General features: G+C 40.4%; 1 long non-coding RNA gene across 1 annotated transcript; it reads left to right on the top strand.

Annotated features, from left to right (window-relative positions):
* The first annotated feature begins 331 nt into the window (after positions 1-331).
* Positions 332-13767, top strand: LOC116564336. The gene is made up of 3 exons (XR_004274858.1): positions 332-413; positions 8931-8938; positions 13757-13767. It is a non-coding gene; the product is annotated as an uncharacterized LOC116564336 (long non-coding RNA).
* The last annotated feature ends 1047 nt before the right edge of the window (positions 13768-14814 follow it).

Here is a 14814-nt window from a genome sequence, read left to right as displayed (position 1 = left end):
CTAGTGACATTATAGCCATCATAACTAACATCTTAGTGCAAGACATATTACTCGTGTTTATTGTGATGCCAGTGTAAAGAAACCTACCACTCTGCCAGCCATATAAAAGTACAGCACATGCAATTATGTATAGTCCATAATACTTGATAAAAATAAAAAATGACTATTACTGGTTTATGTATTTACTATACTAACCATTTTATTGTTATTTTAAAGTGCACTCTTTCTACTTATTAAAGAAAAAGTTAACTTTAAATCAGCCTTAGTCAGATTCCTCAGGAAGTATTCCAAAAGAAGGCCTCGTTATCACAGGATGTGACAGCTCCATATGTGTTATTGCCCCTGAAGACCTTCCAGTGGGACAAAATGTGAAGGTGGAAGACAGTGACACGGATGATTCTGACCCTGTGGAGGTTTACACTATTGTGTGCTCTGGTCTCAATTTTTAGGAAACAGTTTAAAAAGTAAAAATAAAAACTAAAAAAAGAAAAAAAAACTAAAAATAGAAAAAAGCTTGTAGAATAAGGATATCAAGAAAAAATAGTTTTATACTGTGCAATGTGTGTTCTAAACTGTGTTGCTACCAGAGCCAAAAGTTTATTTTAAAGTTTGCAAAGTAAAAAAGTTATAGTGTTCGAAGGTTAATTATTGAATAAATTTTTGTTTATCAACTTAGTGTAGCCTAACTGTACAGTACTTATAGTCTACAGTCATGTACAGTAATGTCCTCAGCATTCACATTCACTCACCACTCACTCGCTGACTCACCCAAAGCAACTTTCAGGCCTGCAAACTTTATTCATGGTAAATGCTCCATATATTATATTTTTACTGTACCTTTTCTATGTTAGATATGTTTAAATACACAAATACTCTTAAGTTAGATTTGCTTCCAATATTCAGTATAGCAATATGCTGGATAGTTGTGTAGCCCAATACCAATAGGCTATACCAGATAGCCTACATATGTGACAGGCTATCTTATTAAGGCTTGTGAAGTACGTTCTTTGATATCTGCATAACAAAAATACTACCTAATGATTCATTTCTCAGAATATATCCCCGTCATTAACCAGCACATTACTATATAATAAGCAACACGTGTGTGTGTGTGTATTTTGACTGTGACAAAAATAAAATCATTTAAAATAGACAATTCTAAGTTGGCTGTTAAAGATTTCATACAAATTTCTTAGATTTTATTAACTTACTTTTTAAATTAAGAAGGCATTTCATGATATAAATTAGCGCCTGTAGCAGTAGAGTTTTCAAATAGGAAAGTATAGCAGATTTCATTATTGGCCCTAATTCTTCAACCCTTCCTGCAAGCCCATCGTCGTCATGGCTATTCATCATGGGCAAAGCGGACTTCCCTTGATCTGGAACTTGGGCATGTTACTGGTATTAGCTGGTGAAATGCAGGCACACGTGACAGCGTGCCAATTTCAAGTCCGTGTCTCAAAAGGCATCCCATGTTTCCGCTTGCTCTCGTGAACTTCTGACATTGAAATGAGAACACCTGCCCTTGCCAGCCTGCTGGTCCGAGGAGGATGAGAGACGTGAGGAGCAGAGCTGCTCGGTTTAACTCCTGCTGACTCCCAGTAAAGTTGCTTTGCCCAGGCACCAAGTCCTGCAGGTTCAAGCAATTCTCTGCCTTAGCCTCTGGAGTAGCTCGGATTACAGGCGCCAGCCACCACGACCAGCTAATTTTTGTATTTTTAATAGAGACGGGTAATTTTGGCCCGGCTGGTCTTGCATTCCTGACTTCATGATCCACCCACCTTGGCCTCCCAAAGTGCTGGGATTACAGGTGTGAGCTACTGCACCGGCGCCGGCGCCGGGCCGGTGCCTGGGGGCGGTTTATCTCTTGGGGGTCTGTAGCCAATGACATCCCCACGCAGGAGGAGGAGGATAAAAGCACGGCTTCCCTGAACTGGTTATTGCCTCTGAGCTCGGGGGGACATCAGGGAAAGACTGGGACATTGCTTGCAATAACACTGCTTGGCCTTCTTACTCTTCTCTTCCTGCTTCCCCTAATCCCTCACTGGTCCCTGTTCTCCATTAGGGCCACTTGTAGACAAAAGCACATCCCAGGACCTGCACATCTTAGGACCCGGAAATCCAATCTAAGATAGAAAATATTTGAATATATATTTAATTAATCCAAAATCTAATTGTCCTATCAGTCTAGTATATTGCTTCATATTTAGGTTGCTGTATTTTCTATATTTTATTATTTATGTCTTTTGTTCCTTTTTACCTCTATGCACCTTTATTCTATGCATTAGAATCTCACTGAAGTAATACCTGCTCTCGGCATACACATTGTATCATGAAATGGAGCCCCTGTCCACAAAGAAAATATTTGAGGGATTTGCTTATACATTTGAGTAGTCTTGGCTGGAACACTAGAACTTTTCTACCAAGCATTGATATCCTACTGTGTTTCTAAGTAGAGGCTTGATCCTGCTAAGTTACTCTAATCTTTTCCTGATTGTAGACAAAAAGATAAACAATAAGAATGTCAAAGCAAAAGAAAGACTGTTTTTAGTATTCTAATTAGAACATCTTAAAGGTTTATTCATTTACAGTACATATTCCTTAATTTAACAAATACTTATAAAGAGATCATCTAGGCGCTATTCTTACAGCTGAAGATACAAAGAGCTAAACAAATATTCCACTCATTTGGAGTAGTGATAGTGAGATGAGACAGAAAGTAAACAAATAATGATAAAAATGTCAATGAGCAGTTCTGTGAATGAGATCCTCAGTAAACTAACATAGGAACAGAAAACCAAACACCGCATGTTCTAACTTATAAGTGGGAACTGAACAAGGAGAACACGTGGACACAGGGAGGGAAACAACACACACTGGAGCATGTCGGTGTGGGCGGGGGAAAGAGAGCATCAGGGTAAATAGCTAATGCATGCGGGGCTTAATACCTAGGTGATGGGTTGGTAGGTGCAGCAAACCACTATGGCACACGTTTACCTATGTAACAAACTGCAAGTCCTGCACTTGTATCCTGGAACTTAAAATTTAAAAAAAATTGACCAGGCAAGGTGGCTCACACCTATAATCCCAGCACAGTGGGAGGTCCAGGAGGGCAGATCACCTGAGGTCAGGAGTTTAAGACCAGCCTTGCAAACATGGTGAAAATCTGTCTTTACAAAAATACAAAAATTAGCTGGGCATGATGGTGGGTGACTGCAATCCCAGCTACTTGGTAGGCAGCTGTGGGAGAAGTGCTTGAACTCAAGAGGCGGAAGTTACAGTGAGCCAAGATCATGCCATTGCACTCCAGCCTGGGCCACAGAGCAAGACTCCATCTCAAAAGTAAAATAAAATAAAATAAAAATAAAGTAGAATAAAATTTAAAAGATCAGCAAACAAACAAAAAGGAAGTACAACATGAGAAGTGAATACCAAGTGCTGGTAGGAGCTACCACTTTACCTCTGCAGGTGACATTGGAGCAGAGACCTGAAAAATAATAAATAGGGAAGGAAGAAGCTTCAAGAACACTGTGGAAGAATGGTCCAGGCAGGAGGAAAGCCCTGAAAAGGATGCCTGCCTGTTGTGTGTTTATGGGAACAGAAAATAGGCCAGTGGGACTAAAACACAGTAGAGAGAGAAAGAGTGGTAGGATCTGGGAACAGAGACCTAACCAGAGAACAGATATTTCCGGGCCTTGCATGTCATAAAATTTTTAAATTGTCTTTGAAGTGTGATGTAATGTCATCAAAAAGGTTTTAAACAGCTTTAAAAGGCTTATTACTCTGGCAATTCTTCTGCCTCAGCCTCCTAAGTAGCTGAGACTATAGGCGTGTGCCACCACATGCAGCTAATTGTTGTATCTTTAGTAGAGACAGGATTTCACTATGTTGTCCAGGATGGTCTTGATCTCTTGACCTTGTGATCCACCCACCTCAGCCTCCCAAAATGCTGGGATTACAGGTGTGAGCCACTGTGCCCAGCCTCCACTGATTTTAAAGTAGACTCAGTGGAGCATGGTGGCTCACGCCTGTAATACCAGCACTTTGAGAAGATGAGGTGGTTGGATCACTTGATCTCAGGAGTTTGAGACAATCCTGGGCAACATGGTGAAACCCCATCTCTACAAAAAATGCAAACAATTAACTGGGCACCGTAGCATTCACCATGTAGTCTCAGCTACTTGGGAGGCTGAGGTGGGAGGATCACAGGTGCCTGGGAATTCGTGGCTGCAGTGACCTGAGATCAGGTCACTGTACTCCAGCTTAAGTGACAGGATGAGACCCTTTCTCTGCCCCAAAAATATAAATAATAAATAAATAAAGTAGCTCTACAAATTAAGCTAAAATTAATTGGTATACATTGATACTGTCTGGGTCTGTGTCTCCACCACATCTTATGTTGAGATGTAATCCCCATTATTGGTGGTGGGGCCAAATGGGAGGTGATTGGACCATGGGGGTGGTCCTTCATGAGCATGTTAACACCATCTTCTGGTGCTGTTCTTGTGATAGTGATTGAGGGAGTTCTTGCAAGATCTGATTATTTCAAAGTGTGCAGCACCTTCTCCCTTGTTCTATCTCTTGGTTCAGCTTATGCCTTGTAAGACACCTGCCGAGTCTGACCCGAGACTCTGGCAGAGCAACGGATGACAGAAGTACACAGACACAGGTGTTTTTTCCATGAGAGCATAGCTAGGGGACCCCAAAACTTACAGACCCCGAAGAAGGAGTCCAGCTGTGTAGCCCCAATATGCCAGAGATGCTCACATTTATTTCAGAAAAGACTTAATGACAAAGGTCTTAAGCAAACACCATTTGTGGATAATTGTGCTACCTGCCCCTCCCCTGAGTAGGGAGAAGTCATGCACATGGGTGATCAAAGGTTGGTTTCCAGGGAAATAGGTAAAACAAATTTATCTAGAAAAACTCCTCTACATTCCTTGTTGTCTGCTCTTTGCTATTAGCTCAAGGTAAGAGGATTAGGCTACCTTCAGCCATAACCCTTTACGGAAGCTTCTGCAAAACCTCCCAGCCTTCCGAGAAGGTTTGTGTCTTTCCTATAATTTTTCCCACCACCCTGACCAATATCCTACCTCTCACCATTTTCTGTTTTCTGCATCAGGTTTTGTTGTTTGAAGAGTATAGATGTGTGCAGCAACAGTTTTGTCAGGCGCAGCAGTTATAACTTGTATTCTTGCATCCTAGAATTACTAAATAACATTGAACAAACATGAGTATAATCGGTGGCATGTTTCCTATCAAGGAGTGACCTGTAATGCTACTTAGCACCTCAGTCCACTGTGTGCCATTAATGAGGAACCCCACTGGGGGCAAGTCAGTCCCTCCTAATCAAGCAGTCACAACTTTAGAGGCTGGGAAGGGAGTGTCTGACTAATAAGGCTGGAAAAAAGGTGGATCTAAGAGATGAGCCCAGTAGTGTAGAAGGTATGGTGGCAGGCAAAGTAAGAGCATAAAAAGGATCAATATCTTACATGAGTTGCAATGTACAACTGAGAGCACAGCAAGGAATGAATCGTCTGGAGTGAATGGTGACTGGGTACGGAGCAGGATTCACCCAGCCTCCTGAGTTGCCTTCTTCAGCATCCCCCAGGTAATGTCCAGGGCTTGTGCCTTGAGGAAGCACATCGTTCAGGGCTGTGGGTCCTGCAGGGTCATTTCCTTCATGTCATGCCATTGTATGGTTTGATGCATTGTGCTGGAATCCAAAGAGGACCTGAGAGAATGTGAACACAAGCGTACCCTCTTCCCCATTTTAGCAAATCATTTGGACCACACCATATATTACTATTTACATACTTCCATAAAACTGCAAGTTTTATGTCTTGGGAGGTTTTAGCAAAGTGCTTTTCTATAGCTGATTGAAATTTGTCATCTAAAATTTAAAAAGTTATGAGTAAATAAGTCTTGTGCTAGTAGTGCTGCAGAGTCCTTACTCATATTCCCCCTTTTTTGTTTTCCGAGCTTATTTTTAAGGGTGGAGTGAGCATATTCTACTATGGTTTGTCCTTGGAGGTTATATGGGATGCCTGTGGAATAGTTGGATGTTCCATGTGTGACAAATATGTTGAAATTGTGAGCTGGCATAAGCCAAACCATTATCGGTGTTAATGTTTGTGGGCTGCCCCATAAACACAAAAGTTAGAAGAAGATATTTACGTATTTATTTATTTATTTTGACAGAGTCTTGCTCTGTCAGCAGGCTGGAGTGCAGTGACAACAATCTCGGCTGACTGCAAACTCCGCCTCCTTGTTCAAGCAATTCCTCTGCTTTAGCCTCCCAAGTAGCTGGGACTACAGAAACGTGCCACCACACCCAGCTAATTTTTTGTATTTTAGTAGAGACGGGGTATTACCATATTGGCCAGGACGGTGTCCATATCCTGACTTCGCGATATGCCTGTCTTGGCCTCCCAGAGTGCTGGGTTTACAGGCATGAGCCACCACACCATAACCAAAAGAAGATGTTTAATGACATCTCGGTGGACTCTCCAGGCAGTGCATGTGTGCTAATTAGATGAGAATTGGTATCAATGGATACATGTACACATCTTAGTTTTCCAAATTCAGGGATGTGTGAAACATCTGCTTTGCCAAAACTGATTAGGTTCTAGTCCTCTAGGGTTAACACCTGTAGAAGGAGGGAACGTGCCTGTGAGTTGGCTGGCAATCTGGGAATTGCAGGATAATATTTTAGCTATTCTTTGGGTAAGTTGAAATTGTTGAATTAAGTTTCTCTAATTTTGGTGGAAAAATTGATATGATTGGGTGGCTTGGTCAAGCAAAGACATTGTAACTTGTAGGTCTGCTTGACCACTGCCATAAGCCAGTGGGCCATGCAGTGAGCTACGGGCTTGAATATGAGAGATAAAAATAGGGTATGTATATTGATCCAGCAGTTGCTGAAGTCAAAAAGTCATCACAGGGTGGGCTCGAGAGTAGACTTAATGAGGGCTGTCTCAAGATTCTGCAACACATAAACAGAGTAAACAGTCACTAACAATATTGATGGGCTGAGTGGAAAATGTTTCCGAAGCCAATATTAGGTCTCCAAGCTCAGCTCTACGAGTGCTAGTAAATCCAGATCAAGTGAGGAAATTATGTGGTTTCCACCAAACAGCTGCTTTTCCCTGTTTACCAGGTCCATCAGTAAAAAGTGTTAAAGCATTAGGTATGGGGGAGTGAACTACCTCTGCATGCACAACTGCAAGAGCATGAGATAAGAACTGAAGTAGTTTGTCAGCAGGAAGGGCATGCTTCATATGGCCTGCATAATCAGAGGGTGCTATCTGAGATCTAAAGATGGGGGCAAGATTGCTTCCAATTGCTTTTTATTCAAAGGAATTCTTATCATATCATGGTTATAACCTAGCAACTGATTGCATCATCTGCAGCCAGCGTAGATGACTTTACTAACTAGCTGGATATAGGGAAATAGTATTTTAGTCCCGGTATGTAAGCAAAAAACCCATTCTAGGAAGCGTAGCCCTGGGGTCATCTGTCCTATTAATTCTGTTGGTGAATGGTTAGTAGGAAAAACAAACAATTGAACTGAATATCCTGGGTCTATGCAATCTAGTTGCCTCTGAGAAATAGCTTGCTCCATTTCCTTCATTTTTCTTTCTTTTTTTTTCTTTTTTCTGCAGGGGTTAAATATCTGGAAAAGTCCTGGTCAGCGTTACCTTTTAAGATAGAAAACAGGTTTTGCAACTTATCAGGAGTTATGCCCAAGGTGGGTGAAGCCAGTTTATATTGCCCAGTAATTTTTGATAACCATTTAAGATATGTAAGTTGCTAGTATTTAATTTAACCTTCTGGGGTCTTACTGACTGGAAAATGAGTATGTATCCAAGATATTTCCAAGGAGAGAACATTTGGACTCTATGATTAAACCTCCTAATTGTGTATTCTTTACAACAGAGGCATATATACTTGACACTACCGGCTCCATTGGGGCTGCCAGTAATATATCATCCATATAATGAATAATCTTGCAATTAGGAAGTTATTTTCTGCTGAGGAGCAAAGACTGATGTACATGATACTGATACATGGTAGGACAGTTCAGCATTCTTTGGGGAAGCACTTTCCAATGAAATCAGCGAGCTGGCCTTTCATTATTGATATCTGGCGTCATAAACACAAGTTTTTCTCTGTCCTGTTCTTCAAGGGGAATAGTATAAAAGCACTCTTTTAAACCAATAACAACTATAGGCCAATCTTGAGGAATCACTGCGGAGGAAGGGAGCCCCTATTGAAGGGGCCCCATAGGCTGCAAATTAGCATTGATAGCCTGTAAGTCATGCAAAAGTCTTCATTTGCCAGACTTTTGGGGAATGATGAAAATGGGTGAATTCCAAGGGCTATTTGAGAGTTATATATGGCTGGCTCTTAATTGCTTCTCAAGTAATTCATGGGCTTGCTGTAATTTCTCTCCCTATAAAGGCTACTGTTCTACCCAAATAGGATTTTGAGAGAGTCGTGTCAGGGGTAGGTGAGGGATAACATTGGTTATTATTAGAAAAGGGTTTGCTGTTCACATAATTCATCAAATTCTGCCCTCCAGAGGCGGTATTGACTGGCATCTAAAGTTTTAGCTAGCACTGACCAGTCCCATGGGCTTATCTGGAAGTTGTCTGCTGTGGCCTCAATTAATCCTAAATGGCTAGTGGCTCCATTTTCTCTAATGCTTTTTCTTGTCTCTCTATATGCCTGATTGTTTTGCTGATCTTGCATCATTGGGCAGGCCAAAAGCTCCCTTTCTAATGCCGCTTGCCTAAGACAGGGTCCCATAGCTGTAGTGTATCCCTTGTCTTTTTTCCAATTTATTGGGGGAGAGGGCTCAGGCAAAATCTCTGTTTCCTCCTTGATATTCTTACTTGGTAATTGTTGGGCTGAAGGAGAAGGAGGAGGCAGTAAGGTATGTGACACTTTCTCTTCCCTTCCCTTTTTGGGCTCTTCCGTGTAGAGCAGGGCCACAGCAGCCCTGACTAAGCCCATCACCTTAGAAATGTAACTGGGACCCATTGCCCTAGGGCATGATGCTGTTTAAGATTTCTCCCTACTTGTTCCCAGAGCTCTGGGTCCAGCGTGCCTTCTGCCAGGAAGTATGGGTTATGGATAACAACAGTTTGCATTAGGTCCCTTAACTGAGCCTGTGAAACTGAGGCTCTGATAGCTTTAAGCAGTTGTTTCAATACTTCTATATACTTTATATGTTTCTGTTGTGCTGATAACTGTTGTCCCATGAAAAAATCCTAGGCTGAAGAAGTCCTCAAGCTTGGAAATCCTGAAAGGGCACTAGTGACTTACTGACTGACTTACCGACTATGCAGCCAGTCTCTTCACCTTCATTTTGAGGGTTCTGCCATGATCTATTGCAGTGTTCCTCACATGGGGGCACCAGCTGCCAAGTCTGACCTTCAGACTCTGGCTGAGCAGCAGATGAAAGGAGTTCGAAGACACAGGTGTTTTTCCTGTGAAAGCAGGGCTAGGGAACCCCATGGCTTACAGACCCTGAAGAAGGAGTCCAACCGTGCAGCTCCAATATGCTGAAGACTCTCGCATTTATTTTAGAAAAGATTTAACGACAAAGGTCTGAAGCAAACACCATTTGTAGGTAATTAACATTGCCAACCCCCCAAGTAGAAAGCAGTCATGTATGTCAATGATCAAAGGTTGGTTTCTGGGGAAATAGGTAAGCAAACTTATCTAGATAAACTCCTCTACTTTCCCTTGTTATCTGCTCTTTGCTATTAGCTCAAGGTAAGAGGATTAGGCTGGCTTCAGTTATAACCCCTTACCAAAGCTTTTGCAAAACCTCCCAGCCTTCCAAGAAGGTTTGTGTCTTTCCTATAAATTTTCTCATCACCCTGACTGATCTACAACACCTGCTCCTTTTTTTTTTTTCCTCAAGATAGTCTTGCTCTTGTTGCCCAGGCTGGAATGCAATGGAGAGATCTTGGCTCACCACAACCTCCGCCCTCTTGGGTTCAAGAGATTCTCCTGCCCCAGCCCCCCAAGTAGCTGGGATTATAGACATGCACCACCCAGCTAATTTTTGTATTTTTAGTAGAGACAGAGTTTCTCCATGTTGGTCAGGCTGGTCTTAGACTCCCAACCTCATGTGATCCACCTGCCTCTGCCTCCCAAAGTGCTGGATTTACAGATGTGAGCCACTGCACTTGGCCAGTGTCCTCTAATTTAACTAAATTCTGACACCATATACCTGGAGATAGTGTTAGATTTCACAGTTAGGGGGCTCAGACCCACAAGACTTCCCTCCCCTTCAGATGCCACCACAAGTTCAGGTGGCAATGAATTGAGGTTCCCATGACCCCTACTTTGAATTTGATTAATTTGATAGAGTGACTCACAGAACTCAGGGAAACACTTCACTTTTGTTTGCTGGCCTATTGTAAACAGCCAAATGGAAGATTCAATATGTAGACATGATTGATTAAATCATTGGCCACTGGTGATCAACTTTACCTTCAGCACCTGTACCCTCCCTAGAGGTTGGGAGTGGGGCTTAAGGTCCCAATCTCCTATTTGTGCCTTGATCTTTCGGATAGCCACTAATCTTTGCATGCAAAAGACACTCATCACTGTAGAGATTACAAGGATTTTAGGAGCTGTGCGTCAGAAAACAGACAGAGACCAAAGAGACATTTCACAATATCACCTTTGCCCAGTTGGTATTTTTGTCTTTCACAGAAAATAAATATATTATATTCTGTGCTGGATTTAAGAATTATGGAACATGTAAAACTTGAGCTGCACTCTGAAAGATGGGTAGAGAATGAGGGAAGATAAGAGCAAAATGACCACAGACATGAGCAAAAGCAAAGTTTGGTTTATGAATAGTCTAGACTCATTGGGGTAGTAGGAATCTAAAATGTGCCTCGCTGATAGTCCTGTGTGTAGGTGGCTTAAGCAAGGATGCTCTCTCTCTCTCTCTCTCTATCTATCTATCTATCTCTGTGTGTGTGTGTGTGTGTGTGTGTGTGTGTGTGTTGCAATAACCATTGAAGTGTTTGGTTAACATAAATTTACTTGAAAATTCCAACAACAGAGATAGTATTGTTTTTCATAGAACTACCTCCTGCCACCAGAAGGTTCAGAGGCATATATTAACATATCTATTAGCATTACTATCATACCTGCTTGGGGTGTTTTATGATGTTTGCTTGAATTACCAGAAGTCAGGGACTCTTGGTAGGCTGGGTCAGGACATTTTAGACAGAGAAAGAGCTGTGAAAAGGGGAAGGTACATGCAGAAGGGTGATCCCATGGAAGCCCTGAGCCAGGAGGAAGCAGAATAAGGACACAGCAACTGGAAGAAGAAAGGATCCTGTAACTGAAGAGGGTGGAGAGCCACGTCTACACTTGCCAACACACATTTTCAGAACAACATATTTTCAGGTTTACAGGGATTGGTGAATTGAAAAAAATGTTCCTATAATAAATGCAAGAGGAATAAAAAAAACCAGAGTAAGGAGTGCATAGCATTAACTATTTCAATTTCCAAAATGGGATCCACTTCCTGCGGTGTTGAGAAATGTAAAATAAGGGCAGATGCTGAGGTGAAGATACATTCTACTTAGAAAACGTTCAAATCGCTCTTAGAGTTTATTCATAAAAAATGCCTAAGCCTATTAAATTAGCATCAACTCTTTAACACCTTACAGTGTTTATAAAGATGATGAATTTTGTGATTTTGCTCACTAGTATTAAAACCTTAAAAGCTAGATGCCAATACTATTGCCTTAATTTGGGCTGCTATAAGATAAATTTTATAGGCTGAGTGACTCAAACAACAAAAATTCATTTCTCACAGTTCTGACCACTGGGAAGTCTGAGATCAAGCTGCCAGCTCCTGCTGTGGGCCCTCTTCATGATTTGCAGAGAAATGCCTCTTTCTGTATCTTCACATAACAGAGAGAGAACTCTGATCTTTCATCTCCTTAAAAGGGCACTAATCTCATCATGGGGCTTCATCTAAATTACCTAATATAACCTTAATTTACTTCCCAAGGGTTTCATCTCCAAATACTACTTCACTGGGAATTAGGATTTCACAATATAAATTTTAAGGACATATAAACATTCATTCCATGGCAACTATGATGTTCATTTTCATTTTGAATATATTGATACATTTTTGCTAAATTTTTAAATCAATGTCTCAGGTATTTATTTATTGCTGATCTACAAATGTTCAAATTATGGCATTTTTTTTGTTTTTTTTTTTTTTAGTTAGATTAAAACAAAATGTCATTTTAGTTGACTTTAGGTATTATAGTTACTAAAATTTGAACTCTAAATTTTATTAGCTAAATAGAGAAATTCATTACAAGGAAAGTAATTCCTATAAATATAGTCCAACAGGGTACATTTACATAATCAAAATATTTTGAGAAAGAGCTATTGATTATTTAAATCTAGGACTTATCAAATATGGCATATTATTTGCTTTCAAATGTTTGTGTTTGCGTCTAATTCACTAATTTTTAATAGGATTAACTTTCAACAAAGACTTCCAGTCAAAACTTGTACTGAATGCATTTGATATAAATGGAGTCTACCAATTTTACTAGAGATAAATTGTTCCAATATAAATAAGAAAGAAATCTATTTTAGATCGTAACTAAGCCCTTTCTAATTAATGAAAGGTGTTGAGTTAACTGTTGGTAAAAAACACTACAACCGCTGTAAAGCAGACACAATTTCCCAATGGCTAATGCTGAGCACAGAAGTTTTCTCCCATTTTATGTTTAATATGAAGTTGCTACTACAAATTAGTCATATTTAATATCAAACTGCTTAAGCTACTTGCGTTGTTTTAAACGTAATAACCAGTAAAGGACTTAGACAAATATCATTATTTCCAAAGCCATACAAATGTACAAATGTATGAAGAACATTGCTATAGATCATTCCACATTCTGTAGCATATTTTATGTAACTCTTCTTTTTCCAGATTTGACATTTTTCATTGACTAATTTGTTAAGCATCACTTTTATTTATTTTTTAGCTGTTACCTATGTAAAAAGATAAATTGGGGCACAATAAAATTATTGACTTTATATGAGCAAATAATAATTATTAAATCAGGTACCTCCAAAGCAGAAGGAGTTTCGGAGCTCTACCAAAGGAATACAAAGGGGGAGGTTTTTATAGGACAGATGCAGAAGTAAGCAAAGAAAATACATATATACCTTTTTTATTATTGCTTTTTATTGTGCTTTCAGATTTATTTTTTTTAATGAATTAAAGTTACTAGGTAATCCTGCATCGAGCAAGCTTATCAGCACCATTTTCTCAGTATTATATGCTCACTTTGTGACTCTGTTACATTTTGATAATTATTGTACTCTTGCAAACTTTTTTCGTTACTATACCTGTTATGGAGATCTGTGATCAGTGATCAATGATTAATTACTATTGTAATTGTTTCAGGACACCATGAAACATGTCCATATAAGACAGCGAACTTAATAAGTGTTATATGTCTTCTGACTGCTCCACCAACCAGATGTTTATTCACCTCTCTCCCTCTCCTCTGGTCTCCTTATTCCCTGAGACATAAAATATTGAATTTAGGCCAACTATAATGGCCTCTAAGTGTTCAAGTAAAAGGAAGAGTTGCACATCTCCCACTCTACATCAAAAGCTAGAAATGATTAAGCTTAGTGAAGAAGCCACGTCAAAAGCTCAGTCTCTTGCACCAGTTAGCCAATGTGTGAGTGCCATGGAAAAGTTCTTGAAGGAGACTAAAAGTTCTACTCCAGTGAACACACAAATGATAAGAAAGTGAAACAGCTTTATTGCTGATACACAGAAAGTTTGAGCGCTCTGGATAGAAGATCAAACCAGCACAACATTTCCTTAAGCCAAAGCCTAATCCAGAGAAAGGCCTAACTCTCTTTTACTGAGACCAACTGAGCTGTAGAGACCCCCCCACCCAGGCGGGGCTGAAGGCATTAAGAAGCAGACACCCAGATAGAACAGCAAAGTTGGACTATTCTGGGGCCAACGGCCTTCCAAGCTGAAAGCCTCAGGGGGCTGACAGCATTATGGGCTAGGGGCCTTGAGCAGGTTCTGACCCATGTATTTATTCTCTCTGAACAGTTGATTATTATTAACAAACAGGTGTTCTATGTTTTCTCATAGAACCAAGATAAACTATGTAGGCAGCTGGTGCCTGCTTACCACTGGTCAAGGGCAAACCAGAAAGTAGTCTCCACAAGGGAACCACAGGGACAGGATCACGGATCACATATCCCACACTTAAAGAATTGCTTTAACCAGTGTATAATATATGTATACTGTCTTGATGATTTAGAATGCCCCAAGTAGTTTTCCACTTGCTGGGGTGGGGGTGGGGGCGCCTAGATTTTCCTTGCTATCCTTCTTAGCAAACAATATAATTTATCACACACTCGGCATTTCTCAGCAATCATACACTCAGCATTTTTCAACACTTTAATTTTATGGAGGCTGAGAGACATAAGAAAACTGCAGAAGAAAATTTGTGGAAGTTAGTAGAGATTGGTTCATGAAGTTTAAGAAAGCAAACTGTCTCTATAACATAGAAGGGCAAGGTGAAACAGTCATTGCTGATGTAGAAGCTACAGCAAGTTATCCAGAAGATCTGAGATAATTGATGAGGGTATCTATAATAAACCACAGATTTTCAATGTAGTTAAAACATCCTTCTACTGGAAGAAAATGCCATCTAGGACTTTCATAGCTAGAGAAGAGAACTCCATGCCTGGCTTCAAAGCTTCAAG

Source organism: Sapajus apella, unplaced genomic scaffold, assembly GCF_009761245.1.
Source record: "Sapajus apella isolate SASKATOON/1434 unplaced genomic scaffold, GSC_monkey_1.0 scaffold1, whole genome shotgun sequence".
Classification (NCBI taxonomy): Eukaryota; Metazoa; Chordata; class Mammalia; order Primates; family Cebidae; genus Sapajus; species Sapajus apella.
Note: the sequence above shows the minus strand (reverse complement) of the source record. Positions and strands in the feature narration are given on the sequence as shown.